The sequence below is a fragment of the Papio anubis genome, chromosome 19 (assembly GCF_008728515.1).
Source record: "Papio anubis isolate 15944 chromosome 19, Panubis1.0, whole genome shotgun sequence".
NCBI lineage: Eukaryota > Metazoa > Chordata > Mammalia > Primates > Cercopithecidae > Papio > Papio anubis.
The window spans coordinates 62,799,630-62,822,196 of NC_044994.1; the positions used below are offsets into that span (position 1 = coordinate 62,799,630).

Here is a 22,567-nt window from a genome sequence, read left to right on the forward strand (position 1 = left end):
TCTATGCAAATAGACCAGAAAACCTAGAAGAAATGGATAATTTCCTGGACACATACACCCTCCCAAGTCTAAACCAGGAAGAAGTTGAATCCCTGAATAGACCAATAACAGATTCTGAAATTGAGGCAATAATTAATAGCTTACCAACCAAAAGAAGTCCAGGACCAGAAGGATTCACAGTCGAATTCTACCAGAGGTACAAAGAGGAGCTGGTACCACTCCTTCTGAAACTATTCCAATCAATAGAAAAAGAGGGAACCCTCCCTAATTCATTTTATGAGGCCAACATCATCCTGATACAAAAGCCTGGCAGAGACACACCAAAACACGAGAAGTTTGGACCAATATCCCTGATGAACATAGATGCAAAATTCCTCAATAAAATACTGGCAAACTGAATCCAACAGCACATCAAAAAGCTTATCCACCATGATCAAGTTGGCTCCATCCCTGGGATGCAAGGCTGGTTTAACATATGCAAATCAATAAACGTAATCCATCACATAAACAGAACCAAAGGCAAAACCACATGATTATCTCAATAGATGCAGAGAAGGCTTTCAATAAAATTCAACAACACTTCATGCTAAAAACTCTCAATAAACTAGGTATTGATGGGATGTATCTCAAAATAATAAGAGCTATTTATGACAAACCCACAGCCAATATCATACTGAATGGGCAAAAACTGGAAGCATTCCCTTTGAAAACTGGCACAAGACAGGGATGCCCTCTCTCACCACTCCTATTCGACACAGTGTTGGAAGTTCTGGCCGGGGCCATCAGGCAGGAGAAAGAAATAAAGGGTATTCAATTAGGAAAAGAGGAAGTCAAATTGTCCCTGTTGGCAGATGACATGATTGTATATTTAGAAAACCCCATTGTCTCAGCCCAAAATCTCTTTAAGTTGATAAGCAACTACAGCAAAGTCTCAGGATACAAAATCAATGTGCAAAAATCACAAGCATTCCTATACACCAATAACAAATAGAGAGCCAAATCATGAATGAACTCCCATTCACGATTGCTACCAAGAGAATAAAATACCTAGAAATTCAACTTACAAGGGATGTGATGGACCTCTTCAAGGTGAACTATAAACCACTGTTCAACAAAATAAAAAAGGACACAAACAAACAGAAAAACATTCCATGCTTATAGATAGGAAGAATCATTATCGTGAAAATGACCATACTGCCCAAGGTAATTTATAGATTCAACGCCATCCCCATCAAACTACCAATGAGTTTCTTCACAGAATTGGAAAAAATTACTTTAAAGTTCATATGGAACCAAAAAAGAGACCACATTGCCAAGACAATCCTAAGCAAAAAGAACAAAACTGGAGGCATCATGCTACCTGACTTCAGACTATACTACAAGGCTACAGTAACAAAACAGTATGGTATCGGTGCCATAAGAGAGTTGTAGACCAATGGAACAGAACAGAGCCCTCAATAATAATACCACACATCTACAACCATCTGATCTTTGACAAACCTGACAAAAACAAGAAATGGGGAAAGGATTCCCTATTTAATAAATGGTGCTGGGAAAACTGACTAGCCATATGTAGAGAGCTGAAACTGGATCCCTTCCTTATACCTTATACAAAAATTAAATCAAGATGGATTAAAGACTTAAATGTTAGACCTAAAACGATAAAAACCCTAGAAGAAAACCTAGGCAATACTATTCAGGACATAGGCATGGACAGGATTTCATGATTAAAAGACCAAAAGCAATGGCAACAGAAGTCAGAATTGACAAATGGGATCTAATTAAACTAAAGGGATTCTGCACAGCAAAATAAACTACCATCAGAGTGAACAGGAAACCTACAGAATGGGAGAAAATTTTTGCAATCTAACCATCTGACCAAGGGCTGATATCCAGAATCTACAAAGAACTTAAGCAAATTTACAAAAAAAAAATCAAAAAACCCCATCAAAAAGTGGGCAAAGGATATGAACAGACACTTCTCAAAAGAAGACATTTATGCAGCCAACAGAAACATGAAAAAATGCTTCACTGGCCATTAGAGAAATGCAAATCAAAACCACAATGAGATGCCATGTCACACCAGTTAGAATGGCGATCATTAAAATGTCAGGCAACAACAAGTGCTGGAGAGGATGTGGAGAAATAGGAAAGCTTTTACACTGTTGGTGGTACTGTAAACTAGTTCAACCATTGTGGAAGACAGTGTGGCAATTCCTCAAGGATCTAGAACTAGAAATACCATTTGATCCAGCCATCCCATTACTGGGCATATACCCAAAGGATTATAAATCATGATGCTATAAAGACATATGCACACGTATGTTTATTGCAGCACTATTCACAACAGCAAAGACTTGGAACCAACGCAAATGTCCATCAATGATAGACTGGATTAAGAAAATGTGGCACATATACACCATGGAATACCATGCAGCCATAAAAAGAGATGAGTTCATGTCCTTTGTAGGGACATGGATGAAGCTGGAAACTATCATTCTAAGCAAACTATCACAAGGACAGAAAACCAAACATTGCAAGTTCTCACTCATAGGTGGAAACTGAACAATGAGAACACTTGGACACAGGGTGGGGAACATCACACACTGGGGCCTGTCATGGGGTGGGAGGATGGGGGAGGGACAGCATTAGGAGACATACCTAATGTAAATGACAAGTTAACAGGTGCAGCACTCCAATATGGCACATGTATACATGTGTAACAAACCTGCACGTTATGCACATGTACCCCAGAACTTAAAGTATTATATATATAAAAAATACTTTGTATATATAATACTTTATATATGTATATTGCATATATATATATAAAATACTGCATATATATATATATATATATGTATGCAGGGCATTTGATTATCTACCTTTTCAGATGTAGTAGTGGGTCTTTTATGAAAATATAAATGACGATCTACAACCATTTCTAAACAATTTTCTGATTTTCTAAGGTTAAAAGATATGCTTTGAGTAGGACTCCGTGGAGAAATGGCTGAATAATGGACCAAGGCAAAATAGATACAAGATAATACTGGATTATTTGGTTATGACAAAAAGTAATTTGAAGACCTCCTAAAAACGAAGGGGACATGCCAGGGGGACACAGGAGCTAGCCACATCTGGGTCAACTTGAGCAATATCATGAGTCAGTACAGTAATAAATTATGAAGTATTAAATATGTGAAATCTGTGCATTTTAATTTACAATAAGTAAATAAATAATATTCAATTAAATGGTGACTTAAGAGTACTGTTATTTATAGAACATAAACTTGAGTGCCAATAAGTAAATTTGTAGAGAAGGCTTGAAATAGAAAAATATTATTTTGTGACATTGCTGTGAAGACTGGCTCAGGGAAACCAATTAATGGATGCTAAATTTCAGGGAATATATTGATGAGGATATGCACACAATCCTAAAATGTCTTTCCATGTATTGCTTATTAATTACATGAGAGAAAAGTCTAGAGTGGATAGATCTAATAACACTGACCAGAGAATCAGAATTAGCATCATCAGTGATGGACAGAGGGCCATTCTGTGCCTCCAGATGTGGACAGATGGCCATTCTGTGCCTCCAGATGTGATTCTCTGAGGACACAACATAGCTTATGCAGCATAAAAGTGTGGAATGCAGAACGTAAATTTAACCATGAAGAAATGTCATACAAATCCTTGATAAAAACATTTTATATTAAAAGTAAAAAAGGGAGAATGATTCTATTTTAAAGTACTATACTGTGAAAGATAAAGAAATATTGTGGGAATGTTCCAGGATTAAGAGCAAAAAAGCTATGTGGCAGTGAAATGTAATATTTAATCCTAGATCAGATTCGGACTTATAGAAAAATAAAATGCTACAAAGCATATATGTCCAATTAAAAACAATATGAGGTTGGCCATCATAGTGAAACCCTGTCTACTAAAAATGCAAAAATTAGCTGGGCATGGTGGCGCACCCCCATAATCTCAGCTAGTCAGGAGGCTGAGGTGGGAGAATTGCTGGAACCCAGGAGGCAGAGGTTGCAGTGAGCCGAGATCACTCCACTGCACTCCAACCTGAGCGACAGAGTGAGACCCCATCTCAATATAATAGTAATAATAATTAATAATAATGATGATGATATGAATGATAGATTAAATATTATGTCAATATTATATATACTGAAATATTTTAGTTATATAAAAAAATTCTTTATTCTTAGGAAATTCACATACTTTAGTATTTAGGGGAAAATGTCCAGGGTGCAACTTACAAATGGTTCAGAAAAAATTTATGTGTATGTATTTGTATATAAACAGAAATATATATGCACATACACATGTGTGAAATAGAATTCAAACTATAAAACAAATAGTAAAATAATAATGAGTCTCTTTGGGTGAAGTACATATGGCAGTTGTTTGTACTATTTTTATATTTGTAACACATATTTTAAACTGCTATGTTTAAAATTTTGCACATAAAATGTTTAAAAATATTGTTAAATGACTTGTACATGTGCTCTCAATAGAATTATAATTATGCCAAAATATATGAGCCAATATTTCATTTGTAGTGATATATCTTTTCAAATCATTAAACTTGTTATCCAATAGATCAGCTCAGGAAAAGGAAGAGATCCAAAGTTTCAAAGCTATTGAATGATATGACATAGTATTTATCAAATAGGTCAAAGAACATGATATTCCACACTCAGCAGAATGTCTCCATTGACAAAAATTAACAGTTTTTGAATAGTATACATCTGATTTATAAAAGTGTTGAATTTTGTATGCTGCATATATAATTATATTATTTTTAATGTTATAGTTCAAAAGAAATTTTATCTGAATTTTTCCAGCTCTGGTTTTCTATTTTAATTTTTAATGTGAACATGCAATATTTTAACTGACTATAGTTATTTCTCAATTATATTTATGACAAAGTTAATATATGCTATTTATTATGTTCTCTATTTGTAAGGGTTGTTTGGAGACACAGAACCAATAAGATGTGTGTGTATACATACGTGCATGTATGTGGCATTTATTATTTGTATACAAAGAGTGTGTGTGTTTGTGTGTGCATGTGTGTTTGTGTGTCATGGCAATTCTCTCAAGCAATTATGAAGGCCTAAGAGTCTCTCCATCTGCTGTCTGCAAACTAGGGAACCAGCAAAACTGATGATATAATTTAGTCCTAGTTGGAAGGCCCAGGAACCAGGAGAGTGAACAGTGTTAACTCCCAGTTTGATTCTAAAGACGTAAAAATCAGACGCTACAAAGGCGGGAGAAGATGTGTGCCCCAGCTTAGAAGACAAAGAGAGAATTTATCCTTCCTCCACCTTTATAGTCTGTTCAGGCCCTAAAGGGATTTGGGTGCTTTCCCAGCGGTGAGGATGCGTCTTCTTTACTTAGTCTACTGACTCACATGCTCAGTAAACACCCTCCCTGAATACCCTCATGGTCACAGCCAGAAACAATGTTTTATCAGCTGAGTATCCCTTAGCCCAGTCAAGATGACACATAAAATTAACCATCACACATTCCTGGACAGAAAGGCTCCCTGGGATACTCTTCATTCTCCTCTTTGTCTTTTGGTTGTTGTTGAATTCTGGTCCATTCAATGCTGACTGTATTGTGTTATGACCCTCTAGTTAGCTCTTTGAATTCCTGTTGTATGGAGAAGAGACTCACCGCTCGTCTTGAACATTTCTCTAAGATTGTATCAATCCATTATTGCATTGCTATAAAAAACTACCTGAGACTGGGTAATCTACAAAGAGAATAGACCTAACTGGTATGACCGTGCAGGCTGTGCAGGAAGCATAGTAGCTTCTCTTTCTGGGAAGGCCTCATGAAGCTTCTGATCATGGCAGAAGGCAAAGTTTGAGTGAGGTGTCACACTTGGTGGAAGCAGGAACAAGTTGCGGAGGGGAGCGGGGGCTTGCTACACTCTTTTCAAAATTTTTCTTAGAGTTTCACTCTGTCACCCAGGCTGGAGTACAGTGGTGCTATCTTGGCTCACTGCAACCTCTGCCTCCCGGGTCCAAGAGATTCTCCTGCCTCAGCCTCCTGAGTAGCTGGGACTACAGGCATGCACCACCAAGCCCGGCTAATTTTTGTATTTTTAATAGAGACGGGGTTTCACCATGTTGGTCAGGCTGGTCTCAAACCCCTGACCTTGTGATCCCCTCGCCTCAGCCTCCCAAAGTGCTGGGATTACAGGCATGAGCCACAACGCCAGGCCCACACATTTAAACAACCAGCTCTCTCAAGAACTCACTCACTGTTCTGAGGACAGTACCAAGGGGATGGTACTAAATCATTAATGAGAGATTCACCTCCATGATCCAGTCACATCCCAGCAGGCCACATCTCCAGCACTGGGGATTACAATTTGACATGAGATTTGGGTGGGAACACAGATGTAAACCATATCATGCGTATCTAAGACTTTGAATATTAAATGAAAAGTTGACCTGACAATAATATGTCCCAAGAAACTTTCTCAGTTGTAGGCTGCTATGATCTTCTGTCCCATATAGTTTCAAACAGGGGCATTATAGGTTTTGCTACAGTTTTGCTTCTACTCAAAGCTTTTCCATCATCAATAGTTTGATCCTCTTTTTTATTGTTATTTTTTAAAATCAGATTTAAGGCATTGCACTAATTGTGCTCCCAACACATTGAATTACATTACGTCTGTGCGAGGTCTTTCCGCTTTAACTGGAAATCGCTCCTTCCTTTTTAACATCATTCCCTCCTGCCTGATACCTACTCCCCATAGGTGTTTGTTTTCATGTATTTGGTATGTCTCACTGAAATAGCACCTTTGGTAAATAGTGTGATTTTTCTCAACAAAATATGTGTGTGTGTGTGTGTGTTTAAACATATGTTTCTTAGGGTAAAGCTGATGCTGCTAACTGCTATATTGCATTCCATTCAGGATATACATCTGATTGGATTCAGAAACCTTAACAATAATGAACATCTTAATTGTCCTCATCCCTCACAACCACCACAACAGATGTAGACATTGCAAGATAAGTCTTTTAAATGGACCACCGTGGACTTGTGGCTATGAAAGTGATTTACTTGCCAATGAATACAGTCATAAGTTCTTGAATATAGGACGTAATTGTTTTATTTTGTGTGTTTTGTTTGTTCTTTTTGAGATGGAGTCTTGCTCTGTTACCCAGGCTGCAATGCAGTGGCATGATCTAGGCTCACTGCAACCTCTGCCTCCTGAGTAGCTGGGATTACAGGCACTCGCCACCACACCCGGCTAATTTTTGTAGTTTTAGTAGAGATGGGGTTTGACCATGTGGCCCAGTCTGGTCTGGAACTCCTGACCTTAAGTGAACTGCCCTCCTCAGCCTCCCTCTTGGGATTACAGGCATGAGCCACCATGCCAGGCCTTATTTTGTGTTTTTAATTAACATAACAAGTCAATCAAATTGTTCAACAAATAACCACGTGATGTGGAAATAATTTGTAAAAAGTAAAAAGCCAAATAACAAAGACAAATTAAAAGTATTTAGAAATAATTTTGCCAAAAGTTAAATATTTTACTTGCCAAAAACAATGTTTAATGATGAGAAAACCCACAGAATCAGGTCAATCACAAAACAAAATTCTCAAATCAGCATTATGACTATAAAAATTATCTCAATTAGCAAATGCTGATGAAAAATGCCTTAGCTTCTTGGCTGTCTACTAAAAGTCTTATAAAAATATCTATATAATTATGGAATGGTTTGTGAGGGTTATAATTTTATTCTATACTTTATTAGCAAATTATATATATATTCACAGATATACATGCACACAATTATTTCTATTTAAGAAAGTAAATGTTTCTGAATTTGCATGAAAAGCAAATTTAGTTATACTTAATCATAAAAGTAAATAAAAGTAATTTTAAAACATGGTACAAATATTCTTTTTTTATGCCAGCATCTAATTTTTTCTGTTCAGGACATCAGCTTTAAATGTTATTTAGTCTTCAAACTTCTAACAAATAACATGTAGATATATATTTTAAAATTAACTATTTAATAATGTATATTTTACCCATATTAGATACCACCGTGAACATTTTAAAATTATACTTTTATTCACACATGATTATTCTGAGCTGATATATTGGAATAGCATGTTTGGTGATTTGAAAATATGTCTAGTTACAGCTGCAAGGAAAGGAAAGAAAAAAACTTCCTCAAACCTGTCAGAAACATTTTTTTGGGAGATTTACAAAAAGTGAAAAGTTTGACATATTTCCCAGAAATGTTGGCAAGGGACACAAAATATTTCTTGAAAGTAAAAATTTCCTTTTGTCCTGGAAGTATATATCCAAAAAAGGAAAAACAATTAGGAGTAGGAAAATGAGTCTTTGTGTGTGTGTGTCTTTTAATAAATGCCAGGTTTGACAAATATCATTTCTGTTGGTAACCCTACCTGAAAGAAGATACTTTTAGACCTATTCAGAACATGATTATAGAAAATACCAAAATAATATGTGCGTAACATTTAAATATAAGTTATGGAAAGTAACATGACAAAGAATTTTGAGCCCTTTAATGTCAGGGTAAAGACCAAGACATTGCCATACGTTAGCTAGCTATACAGCATCCTGTAGCCACAGAGTCCTTCACCCCGAGATAATCATAATTCTGAATTCATGTGTGTAATTCTCTTGTTTTTCCTAATAGTTCGATTCCACATGTGTTTCATTTTGCAATATATTGTCTGGTCTTTCCTGGTTTTCTAATTTTTAACTTTATGCCAGTGTTATATGTTTTCTTCTACAATTTGTCTTTATTTCTCATGAATTTCTTATCAGTATATTTGAAAAATTAACCTGTACTGATTATTTTGCCAATATTTAGTAGAATTGGTACTATATTGATTCATAAAGAATTGAACATCTTTTCAAAGCTGTATTTTTTTGTTTTTGAAATATTTATTTTCCTTTTCTTGTTTTTTTGTGAGGCCTTTTTTTTTTTTTTATTCCTGTTGACTTACAGGGGATGATTATTTCAATGCCTGAATAGGATAAATTATGAAAGCAGACTCCATTGAAACATGGATCTCATTCAACATAAACATTACCAATAATTCATGGGGTTCAAGAAGGACCAGAGTCAGCAAGGGAGACAGATCTGATACAGCTTCCAAATCATGTTCATTTTTCTCATGCTATGATGCCTTTTTATTTTCTAGTAACAAGTGAAGGCCTGATGCTGGTTGTGAAGTGTTGTGTTCAGAGGAATATTGTTCAGTTTGCCGGGCTTCCTAGTTCTATACTACATTAGTCAAACAGATAGAAAATATCTTTGTGACTAATGTCTATTGTCTATAAAGCTATAAATTCTAGTTTTTTAAAGCAATAGGCAATCTAATCAGAACAGGCAGGTTTCTTTTTACAAAATGGATTTTTAAAAACTTTTTCTCATGTGGTATCATTCTACTAATAAGCTTCACTTTTGCAAGTCTCCAATAATGTCTTTTCCAGATGCATCATTCTCCCAATGTCCCATGAAAGAAAGAGTGTATCACCAGCTTGAAGTTGTCTCTTTCTTCCTTCTTTATAAATTGGGTTATTAATAGGGAGTTCATTTAGGAGAACAGAAGTTCTTACCCTTAAGCAGTTGACATTATCAATCTTTTATTATTTCTTCTTTTGTATTTTGTAAGCTTGATTTAACTCCTATGTATTCTTGAAATCACGAATCCACCTGTAGTCAGCTTTTGCATATCCTCACAAAAGAGCAAGAGGGTGGGTGTCTGGAGCGTTCCTGGAAGCAGCATGAGGAGGAGGGAGAACATGAGGTGTATGTGAGATGTGAGGCCAGGTACACAGGGACTGGGTGCAAGCTCTCTTGTCACCAGGTGTCCTAGCAGTCAGACCACTGCAGACCTGACGATGTGGCCTCCATCATGAATTCCATAATGGTGCCCAAGTGCCATTCCTTCAGCAGAGAGAGAAGTCACCTTTTTGGTGTCCACAAGACTGTGATTTGCATCTCCTTTGGGGGGTCTTCAGTAACAACAAAGAGTACACCAATGAGCAACAAACCAAATGTGCTCTATGCCAAGTACCTTGTATTTTGTTCTTCAATTCAGCGTGTATGCTTATCCCTATAGTTACAGCTGGACTTAAAGCTAGCACCGCTGTTGACATTACATAATAGAAATTAATGTGTTATTTTAAAGATTATCCTTGTGTTAGTCAAAATAATACCCTTAAATTTTTTCATAAAGTATTTTGCTTGTTCAGTTAAGGGCCACTCATTACTATGTAGAAATGATCTATACCCTAATTTCTGCCAAATATTTTTGTCTCACTGAACCTATCCCCAACTGTGCTGGACAATAACACTTCTTTTATAATTAAATATTCTCCCAGAAACATCAGCTAAGGAGCATAAATATTTAATGACTTCATGCCCTATATTTTGTGTGTTACAAAAAGAGTATACAAGTCCAAAAGGTTACTTTTCCTTTACTAGAATCTCAACTGAAGTTCCAAAGTTATCTGTTTTTTTCCTGTAGCTTTGACTAGCTTACTTCTTTCTGTTAAAATCTACTCTTTTTTTTCACATTTTCTTGTAAATTAGAACTAATGTCTTTACTTCATAGATTAACTGTTAACCAAGTTGCAATAAACTGTTCATTTTTCTCATTTTCATCTAATCACCAGCACACCTCATTTGTATGCTTCAGGCAAAGTGATCTCCATCCAATTGGCACAGTGGCTGGGCCTGCATAACAGTGCAGCTCAAGTTCTATGAGTGACAGCATGCCTTCAGTGCCCTACAGTGAGACTGTACAGCTTTCACAGGAGGCAAAACTAATTTAACCCACCCTGTAATATTATCCCTTTCTAATATCCCATCAAGATAGGTCATACAGCTGTAATTATATTTGATTAAACACATAAGTACTGGAGAGCCACTATGTGCAAAGCATATATCTTTTCTGTTTCTGCCCCTGCCTACTTTTGGTATTTGTGGCCCAACGGGCACATTCAAATGATTACATCTAGTATCTATAGCACAGCATCAGGGAAAAGAATGACGCCTGCCAATTCCTCCAGGTACTAAGAAGGATATACGTGATTATTAATTTAGGTAATTCTCATGAATTAAAATGTCAAGAAGTATAGAACCATCAAATTTTACTTCGCAGAGAAAGTTAGACCACAGAAAAATAGAGCTGTAACAATAATTTATAATTGAAAAGAAAACAGTAAATTTGTTAGCTTATATCAGAAATGTTTCAAGTTCATTTTTGTTGTTGTTTTGGTACATTCTTCTCTCTCTCTTTTTTTTAATGAGACTTAGTTCAGTTTACCAGAAACAGTCTTGAATATATTTTGTTCGTAAGATATTTTTATTTAAACAAAAATCAAATCAAAATAAACAAGTGTGTGGGTTTATTCAATTATCGGTTCCAAAATATTTTCTTCTGAGTTCCTAAAAAAGAAATCCCTTTGCAAAATGGCAAGTCAGATGCATTTTGTCTTTTTAAGTGTACATGTGTTGGTACTATTTATCTGTTTGTAGAGGTGATGGATGATAGATAAAATCTGTTTAATTATTCTACCAGTTTTAAAGTTATTATTTAAGTACATATAATTATCAATAAATTATGTAACAAAATTTAACTAGACATTTTAGTTACTTTAAAGTACAACCCATTTTGTAATCTACTATGTACTACATCTAAATTATTTAGTGGTAATACAGATATAAATAAATTTTAAGAAAAAAAAGGAACTTTCTAATTATAAGTTACTAGAATAAAGAGTATTTATCTCTAGGAAATTAACCCCGAATAAAAGAAATGAGAAATTCCGCTTTCAATAAATTTTTTTGATATTAGTAACCTTAAATTATTCCATGGGAAAAAGACTATAGGGCCAGTGAGGCTCAGTTGGAGGAATTAGAGTATCACTAATGGAAGACTGTAGCTGCATCTCTCAAATAAAGTGATAAAATGCATTTAAAAACAGCATGTGGCACATGCCTGCAGTCCCGGCTACTTGGGAGGCTTAGGGAGGAGAATTGCTTGAACCCGGATGGCAGAGGATGCCGCAAGCTGAGATTGCACCACTGCACTCCAGCCTGGCGATAGGGCAAGACTCCATCTCAAATAAATAAACTGCACGATGTACCGTACCTTGAGCAAAACCAACAAACTCTGGAAAAATCGGTTGCATAGAATATGTTTTTTAAAGTTAATTTTGACACTACCTGGTAATGTAGAAGGGCTTGAGAAAATGTATATTCTTTACACATAAAAGAAGCTTTCTGAAAATAAGTGTCCTAGTGTTTGAATGCTGAGAAGCTTTGTAGCAGATTTGCTTTCACTGAGGTAGATACAGGTATAATCACACATATGTACATACACATACAAAGACACACAAACACTCCGTAAGATACCATTAAATGATTCACTGTGACTCAGGAAGCATTCCTGCTAGATGAGGACATAATTATTCCTATCTTGTCTTGAATACCGGCTTCACGTTTTTTTTAAAGAAACAAAGAAAAATCCAACTTGAATCCATCAAATTATAACTAGGCTCTGAGAAAAAGAAATGAAGATTTTACCTTGAAAAATGTCAGAAATTGCCATGTTCAAAATATGCAATGTACTCAAAGGTCTTAGTGAAAGTAGCAACATGTTTGTATCAGAGATATAGTATCTCTGAAAGAGCAGGCATGGGATTATGGGAGCAGGCAGTCCAGAGGGATTATGGGGGATGAGTTAGGCGTAAAGGTGGTAATTGAAAGGAAAATAAATAGCAGTTACAAATTCCCTAATGGAAGTAGCACAAAGAAGAATCCAATATGCTAAAAGCACAGTAAACAAACAAATAAAAGAGAGTACAACTAACACACCTATTTAGGGGTGAAACAAAATAAAGTACTTCTCAATCAAATCAAAAGAATGCAAAAGTGAAGACAAATTATATAGATGATATAATGAAGTATGATCACGTATTTAAATGCAAAAAACATTCTGTAACTACATTAAATATAAGTGGCATATACACTTAAATAACAAATTAAATTATGCACAATACAACTTTGTATAACTCTTTGGAATTTAATTTTTCCTGCACAGAAGCATGTAAGAAACAGGTGAGTAAACAAAGTACTCACAAAACATTTATTAGTAAATTGTACTTTTAAAATTGGTAAATAAAAATTGTGGGTATGTATCATGTGTGACATGATGTTTTGAAATATGTATACATTGTGGAATAGCTAAATTGAATTCATTAACAGAAGCATTACCTTACATACTTATTTTTGGTGGGGGGTGGGGGAGTGTAAAACTACTTAAAATCTGCTCTCCTGGTGATTTTCCAGATGACAGTACATTGTTATTTAGTGTAGCCACTATGTTGTATAATGGACCTCTTGTACTTACTCCTCCTGTGGAACTGCAAATTTGACTCTTTGACCAACAGCCTCCCAACCCCACCCCCATGCTAGCCCCTGGTAACTGCCATTCTACTCTCTACTTTCGTAAGTTCAACTGTTTTAGATTCCACATAAGTGAAGGCAAGCAAATGGGCTTTAGAAGATAAGCAGAAGGGAAAATGTGTAGACAATTCATAATCTAAACATTTTCCGTAAAGAAAAAAAGAGGCAGCTTGGCCATTTTGATTCACAACAGATAAGGGCTATTTTTATGACTTTTTACTTGAAGGAAAATGAAAGAGATAAGTAAAACTTGTTTACAGGCAAGATCCCCAATAGTAAACAGAAATGTAGCAAAACGGCTAACAAAAGAAAGTCAAAAATAAGATCTCTTTTAGGAATGGCAGGGGGAAGAAAGAGCTTCTAATTATAATCCCTTCCCCACTTTTATAAACTATTGAAGCAAGATCCAAAAGGAAACATTCACGTGTCTTCATCCTGCTTTAGTTCTGGGAACACAGACAAAAAGTGTCTTAGCTTTTCTCTAATGGATGCAAAAGATTCTCCAGTCTCATGTTCATTTTGGGTAAAAATACATAAATATAAGGTAACTCCCTTTGAAATCAGACTTTCTCAGATCAGTAGAAAAGGAAACATTCTGGAGCTCAGTTTTTCCAAGTTTTGGCATACAAACACTGGCTAAGTCTGCCCAATTTCTATACCTCCTCTGGGAAATCAAAAGCATTGGTTCATAAACTACAAAGCCATTGTAGAATCCCAAAGGCTAAGCTCAAATACCCAAAGCTCAATTCGTCAAACATGGGCACAGCAGCACCTAGGAGCAGAGAAAAGTTTACTCAATTTGGCCAAAGCAAAAGGACAAGGGAGGCAAACTCTCAAATCCTTCCTGCCTTTGAAAATAACTGGGGATTCATGAGTAAGGTAGGAATGTGGGATCCCAATGATCAAGGCTTCCTATGCCCCTCAACTGATCAAACTTCTGGATGTAATTAATGACGTTTGCAAGACCTCAGGATCATTGTTATTTGGAAGAAAAACAAGTTCATTCACCATTGTGGCCAGCCTCTGGGGGTCAGGATATGAAGGTAATAATTATTAGTCAAATGGTGACCACCCTCTACTGAATGACTAAGTGCAAGCTACCCACCATGGAGGAAGGAAAGGGAAAAAAAACGAAAATAAGTACAACGAATATGTTATGATTTTTATATTATAATATAGGCCTGGTTACAACTCTCACAAAAATAGAAAAAAGATTTAAGATAAATTGGGAGAATGCAGAGAGATCCATCCTGAATCCATGAGCACAAATGAATGGCATGTAAAGAGATGCCATTTTACATATTAGGAAGATAATGAAATGGCTGGTGTGACACTTATGCAAACATATTACAAGCGAAAAGAAGGAAAAAAGAAAAGATGGAAAAAAGGGAGGAAGCAAGTGATAGAGGCAGGAGACAGAGAAACTCTAGGCAGATAGGGGTGGAACTCAGGCAAAATCCTACCTTCAAGCCAAAAAACCTGAAACTCGCAGCCCAAAGTGAGAACAACTATCCCTGTTTGCCTGCTCTTTCCCAGTTGGTTCTTTCTGAATAATGCCTTTTTACCAATCGAATGTTGCCTTTTCTAAAACTACCTATGGCCCACCCTGCCCCCTATCCTGTGCCTATAAAGACCCCAGACTCAGCTGGTAGAGAGAAGAAGCCACTGGATGTCAGGGAGAGGCAACCTGACTTTGGAGGAGAGAGGCAGAGAGGCAACTTGACCTCAGGGGAAAGTGACCTGCCCTTCCAGTCCCCTTTTCAGCCCCCATCTCCACTGAGAGCCATTTTCATTGCTCAGTAACATTCTCTGCTTTCACCATCCTTCAGTTCATCTGCATGACCTCATTTTTCTTAGGCACGAGACAAGAGTTTGGCCCTACCAAGTGCAGATACCCAAAAGGGCTGTCACACTGGCCCTTTGCTCTTGTTGGTGGAGGGCAGCTGCCCGTGTGATGAGGCAAAGGGCCCACTGAGCTGATAACACATTGCTGTCCACAGACAGTGGAGCTAAGAGAACGTTGTAACAGTCCCTCGGGGGCCTCGAGGTTACAGACACCTGTATGCTGCCATGGGGCCTCCACAGTGTTTGCTCCTGCCAGCACCAAAGCGAACATCCAGTTCCTGCACTCATTTGCTCTGTGCTCCCTCCCAAAAGTGGTTGAATGTGGCAGGCTGAGTAAACAGGGTACCCTAGTTGCTAGTTCCACAAAGGGGTCAAGGAAAAATTCTGCATCACAAGGAAGGCAGGAGAGAAGGCAGGGCTGGCATGGGCAGCCCATGTAAAATTAATTTTGAAAAAGACGTGTTGTACAAAAAATGAAGAGTGTATACACTTGTGTCTCATACAAAAAAGGAACTTTAAAAATTCTAAATAATTTAATAAAATCTAAATTTAAAAATGAGATAAATGGTAGAATTTAATGAGACAGAGATTGCAGAGCTAGGGGAACACAGTCAGGAAAATAGTATTATAAAAATAATAGGAAACAAAGAGGACTATATGAAATAGAATAACCACAGCTGAAAATCTCATTCATGACATAGAAGAATGACTTAATAGAACCACAGATGAATCCACATGAAAATAACAAAGCTCTTGGACCAGTTAGAGACAAAACCCTAAAATAACAGCATTAGGCAAGCATCATCCAACATAAAAAATAATTGGGACCGGGCGCGGTGGCTCACGCCTGTAATCCCAGCTCTTTGGGAGGCTGAGGCAGGTAGATCACGAGGTCAGGAGATCAAGAACATCCTGGCTAACACAGTGAAACCCCGTCTCTACTAAAAATACAGAAAAATCAGCAGGGTGTGGTGACGGGCCCCTGTAGTCCCAGCTACTCGGGAGGCTGAGGCAGGAGAATGGCGGGAACCCGGGAGGCAGAGCTTGCAGTGAGCCGAGATCACGCCACTGCACTCCAGCCTGGGCGACAGAGTGAGACTCCATCTCAAAAAAAAAAAAAAAAAAATAATAATAATAATAATAATTGAGAACCCTGAAGTAGAAAGCCTACTTAATGCAATGGAATACTTCTCTGTGAACTTAATAGTAACATTTTTTCTAGAAACACAGTAAAACATTTTTACATATTGCAAGATTAGTGAAAAATACATATTAAAATAGAAAGGGAAAATAATTTATACAAGCTCTGGTTAACTTATTTGAAATGATGAATAGAAGGATTTGAGATAATCAAGTTTAAAAACTGGTACCCTGACAAGATTAGGACTTGAGTACTGATGGCTGCATAGCATGCTATTCTCAAATTTAGCAAGAACACTTAATCTTCAAGACAATGAAGCATTATTTACAGTGTGTTGAGAGGAATAACTAACTTTTGTTTTGTGAAAGTCATGCAAAGCTCTTGCATGGCAATCACCTATTTGTTTAGCTGTCAACACTGCTGTGTTGTTTATCAGCATTTTCTGATGCACTAATGAAAGTATTGCAGTTATGCAAAACGAACTCTGAATAAAATATTTGCATTTTAATAGTCCCCTAATAATCAGTTTATGAATGAAGGGGCTGGAAAAATCAGACAACTAATTATAAAAGTTTAGCAATCAAAAGATAAATATGAGACCAGAATTCCAGATTTTGGATTATTCCTAAAAGTGATTATGAATTACTGGGAAATAGACTAGAGTGTCCAGAGTTCATGCAACTTTAGAGATCACACACATGCTTGGGAAAAATGGAATAAGAGAATCTTGGGAAAAAATAGAGAACTGCAGTAGGAAGTCAAAGAGCCAAGTGGAAAACCAAAGAATAGGATTTTGGAAAATAGTAGAGGAGAGCCAATTCATTCCAAGTGCCACAGGCAGGTTGGGCAAGATATTGAAAGGATGTCAGGTGTGGCCGTCACCCTAGCTATTTTAATGTGGTGGTGAAAGTAGTAACTACATAGTAGGAGACAAGGCATTTATGAGAAGTGAGGAATTAGGGAAAACTATACAAAATATTAATTGCAGAAACCATTTCAAAAATGAAAGTGAAAACTTTGTAGGTAGAGCAGTTGAATTTCTAGTTAGATTAAAGAGCATGCCATGGAAGAGCTGGAGGTAAAAGATATTGAGGGCCTGTATTCCCAGCACTTCGGGAGGCCAAGGCAGGAGGATTCCTTGAGGTCAGGAGTTCAAGACCAGCCTGGGCAACATAGTGAGACCTCATCTCAAAAAAAAAAAAGATACTAGGAAAACAAATATTTGAGGGAACAAAAACTGATTTTTTTTTATTTTTAAAAAAATTGAGATGATAATACAGAGAGTTTCTATATACCTGAAAGCAATTCATCCCTATTAATATTGCTCTATATTAGTATTATACACTTGTCGGAATTAAGGAACCAACCAATATTGATATGCTATTATATAAAAAAGTCCATACGTTATTCAGATTATATTTTAGTTTTTACTAGATATCTTTTGTTTTTGTTGCTGTTGTATTCTGTCTAGTATGCCACATTGCTTTTGGTCATTTTGTCTTAAGCTTATTTCATTCTTGACAATTTTTACACTTTCCTTGCCTTTGATGACCATGACAGGTCTCAGGAGTTACAGATGAGGTATTTTGTGGAATATCACGACAGTGAGATTTGTCTGTCTGTCATGATTAGACTAGGACTATGGGTTCGTGGAAAAAAAGATCACTAAGGAATAGTGACATTTTAGTCTAATCATATCAAGAATACGTGCTATGAACATGGCTGTGGATGATTGCTGTTCACCTTGATCATCCCCCTGAGGGACTACTTGTCACATTTCTCCACTCTAACACTATTCATACCCCTCTTGCCACAACTGCACTCTTTGGAAAGAGTAAATAGACACCACTCACACTTAGAAAGAGGGAGTTATATTCCAGCTTCTTGTGAGTGACATAGCTACACATATTATCTGGAATTCTGCATGAGGTATTTGTCTCTTGTTCCATATTTATTTATTTTTCATTCATTTATATATCAGCAATAACTTACAGATGTTTATATTAATACTTTGAGTTACGATACAGTATTTTGTTGCCTAAATTTTTCCAGCTTAGTCTCTTGGTGGGAGTAGGCTCCTGAGGTCTCTGGCAGGCTCCATAGTTTTGCTTTTTTTTTTTGGTTAAAAAAATGCCACTTTTTTGCTTTCTGAGATAACACAGATCTCAGCCTATTGTGGATGTTGTCTTCTCCAGTAATAGAATCAGCCATTTCTCCAAAGAGCCCTAGTTCCTTTGATGGAGGATATTAATAGTATTAAAAACCAAGATTGAGGCTCTAGTTGTGCTTATTGGTACTGGGTGCCATTGTTTGTGGACCCTCTCAGTTGACAGAGCAAGGAAATATATGTTTGTGTACCAACTGGCATACACATGCATCTACGAACATCCTCTATGTAACCATACGTATCTGTACTATGCACAATACAAGCTCGTACTAATGTCTTCAATTTTAATTCATTACTGTACCAGTGATTCTAGCTTCTTCCCTTCCTGGTCGTTAACTTCCCACTTGAAGGGTAGGAATCTAGGCTTCCACCGTCTGTCATCTATTTACTTAATTATTCAATTCCAAGATACACAAAGTGGTTGTAGGCTTAGTTTCCTGTACATCTGTAGGAATCCACTTTACTCACTAGACCACAGTGCTAATGAGCATCCCCTTTTGCCTTTTGACACAGATTATGAACATTTGAGAATAAGTCTGTGTGTTGTATATACATGTTTACCACTTTTGGGTAAATACCTAAAAGTGGAATTTCTGGTTCACATGACACATGTATGTTTAGCTTTATAGAAAGTAGTCGGATATTTCCCAAAGTGTGGTACGGTTTTGCATTTTTATCTGCAATGTACGAATGTTCCAACTGAATCACATCCTCACCAGCACTTTGTAGTACTGCTGGTCCTTTTAACTACAGGCATTCTATCGGGTGTGTAGTGGCATTCCAATGTGGTTTTAATATGAATTTCCATAATGACAAGTCATGTGATTGATAATATGTGCATCATTTCTATTTGTAGATTTTATTTGGAAGAGTGACTATACAAATGTTTTCCATTTTCTTAATCTTCCAATTTTATTCATTTTTTCACCTATTCAAGAAAACTGGCAAATTCAAGATCACTGTGGGGAAAAGAAAGAGATCAGACTGTTACTGTGTCCGTATAGAAAGAAGTAGACATAAGAGACTCCATTTTGTTCTGTATTTAAGATGCTGTTAATCTGTGACCCTACCCCCAACCTTGTCCTTGCAAGAGACATGTGCTGTGGTGACTCAAGGTTTAACGGATTTTGGGCTGTGCAGGGTGTGCTTTGTTAAACAAGTGCCTGAAGTCAGCATGCTTGTGAAAAGTCATCACCATTCTCTTAATCTCAAGTACCCAGGGACACGTACACTGCCAAAGATTGCAGGGACCTCTGCCTAGGAAAGCTAGGTATTGTCCAAGGTTTCTCCCCATGTGATAGTCTGAAATATGGCCTCGTGGGAAGAGAAAGACATAATCGTCCCCCAGCCTGACACCAGTGAAGGGTCTGTGCTAAGGAGGTCTAGTATAGAGGAAAGAAGGCCTCTTGGCAGTTGAGATAGAGAAAAGCATCTGTCTCCTGCCTGTCCCTGGGCAATGGAACATCTCGGTGTAAAACCCGATTGTATGTTCTGTTTACTGAGAAAGGAGAAAATCGCCTTAGGGCGAAAGGTGGGACTTGCTAGCGCAGTACTGCTCTTTATGCACTAAAAAGGTTTATGCAGATGTTTGCATATGCATATGAAGGCACAGCACTTTTCCTTAAACTTATTCATGTCACAGAGATCTTTATTCATATGTCTTACTGCTGACCTTCTCCCTACGATGATCCTATTATCCTGCCACTTCCCTTTTTCTAAGATGGTAAAGATAATGATCAATAAATACTGAGGGAACTCAGAGACTGGTGCCGGGGTGGGTCCTCTGTATGCTGAGTGCGGGTCCCCTGGGCCCACTTTTTCTTTCTCTATACTTTGTCTCTGTGTCTCATTTCTTTTCTCAAGTCTCTAGTTCCACCTAGGAGAAACGTCCACAGGTGTGGAGGGGCAGGCCACCCCTTCAATCACAAAGACATTCTCACATAGTTTCTTCTGGAAATTTTTTAGCTTTAGCTTTAGATCTATGACCAATTTTTTGTTAATTTTTGTGGATAGGGTGTGATGATGATCAGGGTTCAATTTTCTGAAAATGAACATCCAACTTTTCCAAGACATGTCTTGAAAAAACAACTGATTTTCCCATCGAATTAGCTTTGATCCCTTTGTTGAAAATCCACTGAATAGATATGTGTGAAGCTACTTTGGAATCTCCATTCTTGTATTTTGCTTGTAAGTTTATCCTTATACCAATTCCAAATAGTTTGGATTACTTCAGTTTAAAGTTAATTTTGAATTCAGTTAGGTTAAGACAGCCAATGTAAAACTCTTTCCCCAAGTTATTTTGGCTTTCTTGTCCTTTGGTTCTCGTAAGTGAATTTTTAAATTCACGTATAAATTTCTGTAAAAATATTTGCTGGGATGTTTATTATGGTTGCACTAAATTTATAGACAAATGGAAAATTAATATTATAACATATTAAATCTTACACATCATGAAACAGGCACATTTCTATGTTTACTAGATCTTCCTTAATTCCTCCCAATAATGTTTTTGGTACTCAGCATACAAGAATTATATATTACATATTATATGGTGATGATGTAAGAATTATATAATAATACAAGAAACATAATTTTTGTAACCTGAATACTGAATACATATATTGTATAGAGAAACATTTTGAAACCTCCAAGTATTTTGAATTTGTCTCTCACACTCTAGTTTTAAAAATAATTTTAACCTCACATATTTTGAGACTGTTATTAGATGCATACATATATATGATTGTATGACTTATTGGTGAATTTATATTTTTATCATTACAAAATATTTATCTCTGCACATGCTTCATATCTGAATTCCACTTAATATAATTTTAATATGTCCATTACGGTTTTTAAAAATGTGTTTTTATGATATATATATTTTTCACTATTTTAAATTTAAACTGTCTGAAAGTGATACATTTTTATATGTAAAATAGTTTCTTCTACAGAGTAGAGGAATGTTATATTGTTATACAATCTGATAATCTCCACCTTTTATTTGGTATGTGTCAACAATTTAAATTTAATATAATTATAAAAACATCTGACTTAAAAATGTGTCTTTTTTATCTTACATTTGTGCCATATGATTCTATTTCTTTTCCCTTCTATTAATGTCTGAATTTGGAAATTCTTTTATTATTCTGTTTTAATATCCACCAATCACTTAACTATGTATTTTACAATGTGCATGTCTAACATAGTCTGTGTTCAAGTTATACCTCTTCATTTGTGCTTTTATTGTAGTATATTTTGCTTCTATATATGCTATAAACTTCCAAAACCATTACAATACTTTTAATATAAATAGTGAAAATTATTTATTATAATTAGAATGGGTAAAATTCTTTTTAAGTAATTAAAAGTTAAGAATAAGTATTTAATATTTATGTTTTATTTATCATTCAAATCACTTTTATTCCCTTATGTAATCCAAATTTCTATCTGGTATTATTTCTCCTTTATATGTAAAAGCATATAGCTTAGTATTTCTTATAGTATGAATATGCTAACAATGATTTATCTAATTTTTAAAATTTAATGAGCTTTTTAACTTTATATTTAAATTACGTTTTCTCTTGGAAAAAAATTTAGATTGAATATTATCTCTTTGTTGTTGTTTTCTTTCTTTTATACTTTAAAGATGACATTTCATCAACATTTGACCTTCACGAAAAAAATTGCACCTGAGCTGCTGGATTCTTTGGATTGAGTAGTTCTTTGGAAAAAAATAAAGAAAACAGAGGAAATCCTTGTGTAATCAACAAAATTTAAGCTGTGGAAGACTCTAGATGCCAAATACCTCAGGTTCTTTTAAAAAGCAATTTTAAGAAAAAGATAGAAATGAAGGGGAACTTATTGGTTAAAAGAGACTTACAAGTTATTTTAAACTGAATAGGAATAAAA

The 22,567-nt window shown here is 36.0% G+C and overlaps 1 long non-coding RNA gene across 1 annotated transcript in view; it reads left to right on the plus strand.

Annotated features, from left to right (window-relative positions):
• The window catches only part of LOC103879818, a 79,842-nt gene that overhangs the window by 47,019 nt on the left and 10,256 nt on the right, over window positions 1-22,567 (plus strand). Inside the window, exon 2 of the long non-coding RNA XR_640592.4 lies at window positions 22,305-22,468. This is a non-coding gene — a long non-coding RNA (uncharacterized LOC103879818). The remainder of the gene's footprint in view (window positions 1-22,304; window positions 22,469-22,567) is intronic.